This window comes from Rattus norvegicus, chromosome 5 (assembly GCF_036323735.1).
Source record: "Rattus norvegicus strain BN/NHsdMcwi chromosome 5, GRCr8, whole genome shotgun sequence".
NCBI classification, from domain to species: Eukaryota; Metazoa; Chordata; class Mammalia; order Rodentia; family Muridae; genus Rattus; species Rattus norvegicus.
This window is the reverse complement of record NC_086023.1, coordinates 102,220,067-102,228,807: the sequence shown is the minus strand read 5'-3', so window position 1 is coordinate 102,228,807 and position 8,741 is coordinate 102,220,067.

Below are 8,741 nucleotides of genomic sequence, written 5' to 3'. Positions count from 1 at the left end.
CACACATACACATGCACACACACACACAAGCATGCATGCCAACTGGATTAAATTATTCATTGACATCACCCAACAATTACTGCATCAGGATCTATTCACCTTTTATGTCCATTAGTATTGTAAAAGTGTGAGTCACAGTATTTACTGCATACATCTTTACAACTGTGACATTCTGGTGAAATGTCCCTTTGTTAATATGTAACTGCCTTTGTTATGTCTTTTAACTTTGATTTGAAATCTGTTTTCACATATCAGAATAGCTATTCCAGTTTGTTTTCAATTTCTGCTTGCTTAATAATTTTCCATCCTTTAACTCAGTCTCTTGGGGCCTTTGTCAGTGAGGTGTGTTTCTTTTGGAGACAACAGATAATGAAATCTATATTTTTAATCCAGTCGGTCTATGTACCTTTTTGGGTCAGGCCGTTTGCATTAAAGGGTATTCCTGAGGGATGTTTACTAATTCCTGTAATCTTGTTAGCCTTTTTTTCTGGTTGGTTGTGTTATTATTTGTTCTCCCTCATAATTGCTGGAGGTTTACAGTTTTCTCTGTGCATTGTACAGTGTATCCCTTCCTGTATCTCCCATTCTTAGCAGTTCCAGGTGTATTCTCTTCTGTGCCCTTGTGATTGAGTCTGTCTTTCCCTCTCTCTTTTGCACTAAGTTTCCTCGTGCTGGGTTGGGGGTCATAGATTGGCCAACTTAGTCAGTGCTTGTCTCCACTACCATTATTTCTCTTCTCACTTTAAAAGATATTTTGCTTGATACCACAATGCTGGTTGGCAATTATTTACTTTCATACCACGAGGCATATGTTTCACTGGCTTTGAGGGCTGCTGCTGAGAGATCTGTTGTTATTCTGTAGTCTGCCTTTGTAAGCGAGTTGACATTCCTCCCATACAGTTTTTATTACTGCCTCTTTGCTTTGTAGTTCGACATCTTGATTGTGATGGAGTTTCTTCTCAGATCGTATCTATTTGGGGTTTTGAATGTCTTGTGTCTGGATGTCTCTTTCTTCATCATTTGAAGATCCCCTGGTATAATTTCACCAAACCCTACTTAATTTTTCCTCAACTATTAAATTCAAAGACACCAAAAAAGATAAAACTTTATTTTTTTTCTGTGCTGTGACTTTTGTATCTGTTTGTTTTGAGATCACGTCTGCATTTTGGAGGAATCCTCTTACCGAACAGACTTCTCTCACAGATTTGGTCTCCAGGACCACTCAGCAAGGAGAGAGCAAACTGCAGCAGCTGCCCCAGCAAACTATTCAAGGTATACGAATATACTTAAATCAGTCATGGCTCACTAGCCCATCACCAGTAACCATAAAGCTGAACATGGCAGGTGTACTGGAGGGTGTGCTATGAAGCCAGAAATTGTTTAGGTAAATGGGAGGCGTAAATGAGTAAGGGGAGACGTAGGGATAAATAATCTAAAGGAAAGGGAAGAGGATTAGAGAAGAATGCTGTTGGGGTAGAGATCAGAACAAAATTAAACAACAACAACACAACAGCAACAACAAAACAAGAAATGCTTCCCCAATAACAAAAAAGTTCAAAACCAAAATTAAATAAAATGTAACAAGGAGAATAAAGACTATTTTTTGTTTTATTTTAAGATTGAAAAGTGTGTGTGTGTGTGTGAGTGTGTGTGTGTGTGTGTGTGTGTGTGTGTGTTTGTAGTATATGAGTGCAGGTGTCTGCAGAGACTGAAGAGGGTGTTGGATTCCCTGGAGCTGGAGTTCAGGCTGTTGTGAACTACCTGACAGGGGTGCTTGGAACTCAACTTGGGTCCTCCGAAAGAGTGCTCCTAACTCTTGATCCATTTCTCCGGCCCTCAGAATACTTTACAAAGTAAAACAGGGCTAGAGACAGTGCTCAGCTGTTGGAGAGCAAGTGAGAGGTCCTGAGTTTCAAAGCAGGTGAGGTCTTAAACATGTAATATGCTGGCACTCAGGAGGGGCCAGGCCATCTCATGCTGAAGGTCATGCTTGGCTAAGCAGTGGATTTGAGGCCATCCTAGATTATGCTAGACCCTGTTTCAAACAAACAAATAGAACAAGTTGGGTCTGACAAGATGGCTCACTGAGCAACAACACTTGCCAGGAAGTCTGAAGACCTGAATTTGATTGCCTGGTCCCACATGGTAGACTGAGGGAACTGAGTCCTCTACCCTCCACCGCCCAACACACACAGACACACACACAGAGGCAGACACACAGACACACACACACAGAGGCAGACACACAGACACATATACAGATATACACACAGAGACAGACACATAGACACACAGATAGACATACACACATGTCCAGACACACACACCCAGGCACACACACACAGACATACAGACACACACACATATACACAGATATACACACAGATATACACACAGAGATAGACACACAGACACACATACAACACACACAGCACACACAGACATACACACACACAGGCATACACACAGACAGACACACAGACACATACACAGACATATACACAGATATACACACAGAGACAGACAGACACACACACAGACACACACACACAGACACACACACAGACACATACACAGACCTATACACAGATATACACACAGAGACAGACAGACAGACACACACACATAGACCCACACAGACACACAGATAGACACACGCACACACACATACCCAGACACACAGGCACAGACACACAGACACACACACAGACACACAGACACACACAGACACATACACAGACATACACACAGATATATACACAGATATACACACAGAGACAGACACACAGATGCACACACAACACACACACAGACACACAGATAGGCACACACACAGACACACAGACACACAGACAGACACACACACACAAACACACACACATACACACAGACACACAGACAGACACATACACAGATACATACACAGACATATACATAGATATACACACAGAGACACACACAGACACATACACAGACATATACACACAGACAGACACACAGACACACACACAACACACACACAGACATACAGATAGATATACACACAAACAGACATACACACACATGCCCAGACACACATGCACAGGCAAACAGACACACACAGACACACACACAGACAAAGACACACAGACAGACATACACATAGAGACGGACACACACAATACACACACAGACACATAGATAGACACACATACACAAACAGACATAGACGCACAGGCACACAGACACACATACACACACACACATAAATGTAATGTTTCAAAACTAAATTCAAAATGTTACTACACATACAGGTAAAAAAAGAGGAAACATAGGCAGAAAATAAAAAAAAAACAACTAAACAAAACATTTAGGGGAAAAAGCATCATTCCCTCCAAAGTAAAAATAGAAATAAAAATACCTTTAAAAATACAATAAATTAAAAATTCTGCAAAACAAGTAAACAAGAAAAGTAGGGAGTCAGAAGGGTAACAACAACAACAGAAATGAAACAGGCATTAGAGCACTTTCTTTGTGGGTCTTCCACATTGGAGATGCCAGTCAGACACTTGGAGGTAGGAAGGACCAGTTGTACTGCAGACTCTTGTCTTTCCTGTGGCTCATGCTATTGCTGAATCTGCACTGGACACGTGTCTGAGGTGTACCCGAGTTGTCCTCACAGTGGTAGGTTTACCCTTTGTATATCAGGGGCCTTTGCTAGCTATATTAGCTTTGCATTCTGTGAGCTGGGCATATTCTCTCATCCTCCAGAGACTCCTTACACTGTAGCCCTGGGTGGCTAATGTTGCAGCTGTTGTGTGTCTCCCTAGTGTGGTAGTGGAGGTTGTGGTTCAAAAGGAAGACAAGTCTTCATGCTTGTAAAACCTGCTTTTTTGTAGAACTGGCTTCTGTTTGCCATCTCCCAGAAGGGAACTGAACTTTCATCGCTCTTAAGGAAGAAGTTGCACTTCCACACCACCTTTCCCAGAAAACCGGAACGGATGAAATATTCCTTCACTCAGCGTCCCCAAACAGACGCTATGCTAAGAAAACAGTATCACAGACAAGTAATTCTTATGAATGACACAAAAGAGCAACAGATATTATCAATTCAAAGCCAGTGATATCTAAAAATGGTAACAAAATATGGTGTTTTTAAGTGTGAAAGCTTCGTTTTAGGGTTCTAAAAGTAAAAGCCTGTAACATTAGGAAATTTAGGAGAGTAAAGGGGACCATTTTTATGATCATCTCAATAGAGTAAGAATTCAATTTTATATCAGTGACTTTCAAAACATTAGAAGACACTAACAGGAACTTAATGAATGGAACTCTCAGAGGAAGTGTCAAAGTTTTGAATCCAGTATGCTTTCGCTTAGCAAAGAACGAGATTTTGAGACTTTTTTTTTTTTTACAAAAATGGAGCTGATTTCATTTGGGAGTCTTTGACACTTCCCTCTCCCGAGAGGCAGAGCTGTGCCTTAGAATTGGGGACCTAGCATAACTGAAGCAGAGCTTGCAGTGTGTACCAACTTTTAGAGTTTCTTTATCAATGGTTTAATAATTCAATTTTTATGAGATTATCTTGTTTGTTTGAGATATTTGTTTATGTCCCAAATTCCAACAACATTGTAGCGCTAAAAAGGTCAGAAATTGAGCATTTATTCAATACAAACTGCTTTGTCTAACGTTTTCCTTACTAATGAACTGGTAAAGGTTTTCTACCCAAGATTTGAAGAGGAATAAGAATACACGTTCTCACCATATTAGTCGGCAACATTTCCCCTGGGGATTGTGACCCATTGGAATAACAAAAAAAGAAAATGAGAACAAGAAAGAAACAGTACCATGCATTCTGGAAAAGGTATACTCACATCAGCACAGAAGACAAGGTTACCTCTAATCAACTAAGAAACAAAACAATCAAAAATTCTTATCAAATGAGTAAATTTAGCAAGATTGATGGAAACAGGAAGTCAACATAAAAAAGCAATTATATCACATTTTGGCTTTGGGGTAATACCATTCGGAAAAATCAATTACATTTCTTCAGTCTGGAGATGAACAACTGCAGAGTGCAGTGTCTTTAGAAATAGCCCCCAGTACAACAAATGCACGATGGCAATGTTCTAACATTTTTAAAAAATTTATTCTCAAACCTCCACCAAGAAAAGGCCAGAAGGTTGCAGAGGAGCATAAACTCAAAATCTAAAGAAACGGTTATGCACACCACATTGGTGGACTGAGAAAGGGAGGAGGGAGAGAGAGAAAAGGGGTGGGGTAATCAAGATCAGCTCTACTGCAGGTAGTCAGAAAAGTCACCACTATCCTGGTGAAATCCAAGTCAACAGACTAACGCACACACAGAAACGCAAAGGACCGAGAGAGCTAGACAGTCTTCAGAAGCAAACAGCAGGTGACTTGCACCACTGAAATGTTACAGTGCTTAAGAAAGTGTTGTTGGCAGAGGGGTAGACACACTTAAGCACGGAATATATGCACAAGTAGAGGTCAGAGGGGGCCACTCACAGGCATGCAGCCAGGTGACATTTTGCTGATGGACCAAATCTATACAAGGAGAAATGGAAATACTTTTCAACACATGGCTCTGGACCGGTTACCCAAACTAAAAAGATGAGAGCACCAATGCTCAATTTTCATCTTACACAGAAATGAATCTGCAGCGGGTCACAGACCCAAACAAAACGGAGACCCCCAAGCATCTGCGGAAACCCCAGAGGGATCTCTGTGATGTTTGGGCAAATGAAAATGTCTCAGAAAAGAGAGAGAAGCTATAAAAGAGGAAGCTGGACTTTACCCAAATTTAAAACAGTATTGAGAAAATTCAGAAAATATGGGCTGTAAAAATAATTCTATAACACAGATGTGTAACAAGAAATCTACATCTAAGCAGACAGAGAGATTTCTATTGGGTAAAAACTACTGCTCTTCTGGAGGGCCTGTGCTCAGTTCCCAGAAGTCACATCAGGTGCTCTTTAACTTTGCCTCTAGTCTATTCTGGCCTTTGTGGGCACAGAACCTCTTGGCATAAATCCACACTGTGACACACACATATACACAGAATTAAAGTGAAATTTTAAAAGTCTAGAATTTATTTATAAAACATTTATACTTTAATATCAAAAGTAGAAAATTAAGTTGGACATTTGGCTAAGATGCTGGCAAAAGGAATGAAATGGTTGTAGCATGAGAGGTTCATCATCCCCAGAGGACAGCTGAGGAACTAGTCAGGTCCTTTATACACCCGCTGAAATGCTAGTTGGAGAATCCTGGCTGTGCCAAGAGGAGAAGATGGAGAAATCTGCAAGTCATATGCACATGATAAACGGCTTATGGTATTACTGCTACATCTCAAAAATGTATGTAAAGTGAAAGGTTCAGACACAAACAAGTACTCTATACCAACGTGAGTTTCTAGAAAAATGCACAGGATGGGATAGTAAAATTCCAAATGATGATTAAAGTTGGGTTCAGATACCCTGAAAGGACCAGACTTGTTCCAGAGCGTCACAGGAGATTAGACAGCCCTATGTATTTGTTAAAAACGTAACTACTTACATAATTGTATAAATTACATTTCAACCAGTCTTTGCTGAACTCCAGCAAACTGGAGCAGGGTGCCATCTTCCAGACTTGCCTCTGGGTGCCTTGGTGAAGGACCCATAGCAGAGACTTTCTCTTCTGGAGAAGCAGAAAGTCCTTCTGTCGATTCGAAGCAGAGTCAGCAAATGGAGGGTGTTCGTTCCGTGCCTTCCAGTGTAGAGCAGTTACCCCATTGCTGGTCAAAGAGAATGGGATCCAGGGTATGTGATTAGTTTCTAGGGTGAATGCACGCGGTGCCCTGGAATAAAGGTGGGTTTTAGAGAAGGACAGCTCTGGTTTTGATTCCAAGGGCTAGCACTCATTCAGAGGTAAATTGCTTAATTGCAAAATGAAGATAATCAGTTGCCTTGAGGGCTATATGTGGAGTCCTGCCCAGCCCTCCCTCTCTTCCTTCCTCCCTCCCTCCCTTCCTCCTTACCCACCTCTTCTATGAGGCTTTCCCCAGTTTTCCTGACTTTGTCAACTTTCTTGTGGCACTGTTCTTTTAAAGCAGAATAATGTTAGGTTTTTTTGTTTTTTGTTTTTTGTTTTTTGTTTTTTACCTCTTTCTCTGCTACAGACTAAATTCCTTCAGGACAAGGAACACAATATTTCTGCTCACTGGCACCTAGTATAATACCTGGTATCCTGTAAATACATAACGAATGTGAATGTTTGCCGTCAAAAGTGGCTGACTGGGGGTTTGGGATTTAGCTCAGTGGTAGAGCGCTTACCTAGCAAGCGCAAGGCCCTGGGTTCGGTCCCCAGCTCCGAAAAGAAGAAAAAAGAAAAAAAAAGTGGCTGACTGGTTGACAAGCTGGGGTTTGTTCTGTAATCAAGCCTTCTCTTACTTTGGTGAAGGCAAGTGGAGCGGTAAACCTCAGTGGAGTCTTCCCTGCCTCCTCGGTTTCACCCCCTCACACTCTCAGACTAACTGAGTGCGTCCTTTCTCCCTTTGCCTGTGCCCTGAGTTCATTACCTTATATAATTCGTGGGAAAGATGAAGGGTGTTGGGAGGAGGGTTTGATAACTCCATCACTGGTTTTTACATGGTCTTTAAGGAGTCCGCTGTTGACTTTATTGGTTACTAAGCTTTCTCTCCAGGATGTCTACAAAGCCCTACCTCAGGGACTGGAAGTCTTGTGCGTGTCAGTTGCTTGCTTATGTGCCCCAGCCTGGACATTTTCAGGACCCTGCTTGTGAAACACACCAATCTTTTGGCAAGGTTTGCAACATGGCAGGGTGCTGTGCTTCCTGTTATCACAACCTCTTTTGCTCTCCATCTTTTTCTCTGCTTTCTCCTTTCTTGCAAGATGGGAGAAAAGGACTGTGGCCTCTCAGCCTGGGAATGCCTGTTGCTCTAGATAGTCCTGTAGACAGACTGTCTGTTATTGGCTTTACTGCTCAGGAGTGTAAAACTTTAGATGGGAACACAATTATTTATGTTGCACAACTGTTTGTTTGGAAGTTCAGCTGCTCCTTACCTTTCGATGGAGTTCTGTACTGAAAACTCAAGGTGAACTGAAACTACGGTGAGTTAGAAACAAAAGATGAATACAGACTGCCCGGTGAACTTCACAGCAGTAGGGCACCCTGTGGTGCCAATTGGTTACCCTTCTGATTCAGTGGCATCTATATTGAAAACATTGACCATGTCTTACTAGCTCATGAAACAAATATCAAACATCGAAACGGAGGCAGCTTCCGCTAATCGAGTATTGCTCCTGCCATCCTGAGAAGCTAAGCATCCAAACAGCCACGGTGAGGAGCGTCTGTGACTGTAGATTGACAGGGCATAGCAAAACGCATTGGGGGCAGGGAGCTTTTATGCAACTGCTTGCTTTTGTTTATCAATCCAATGCATGGGCATTAGAACACCAAGAGCACCAATGCATTTATGACTGACCCAGTTGCAGAGCTGCATGCCTGCAATCCCAGCACTCGGGAAGCAGAGTCAGAAGGACGACCATGGAATGAAGACCAACCTGGTCTACTATAAAGTTCTAGGCCAGTCAGGGGTACAATGTGGGGCCCTGCCTCAAAGCAAACAAAGAAACAACAAAAATATTTCTTTATAATTAAGTCCATATCCTTTTAAGACATTTTCCAGCCATAAATGAATGCATGGAGCTTCTTGGCTCATTGAGCAAAAAATGGAATCA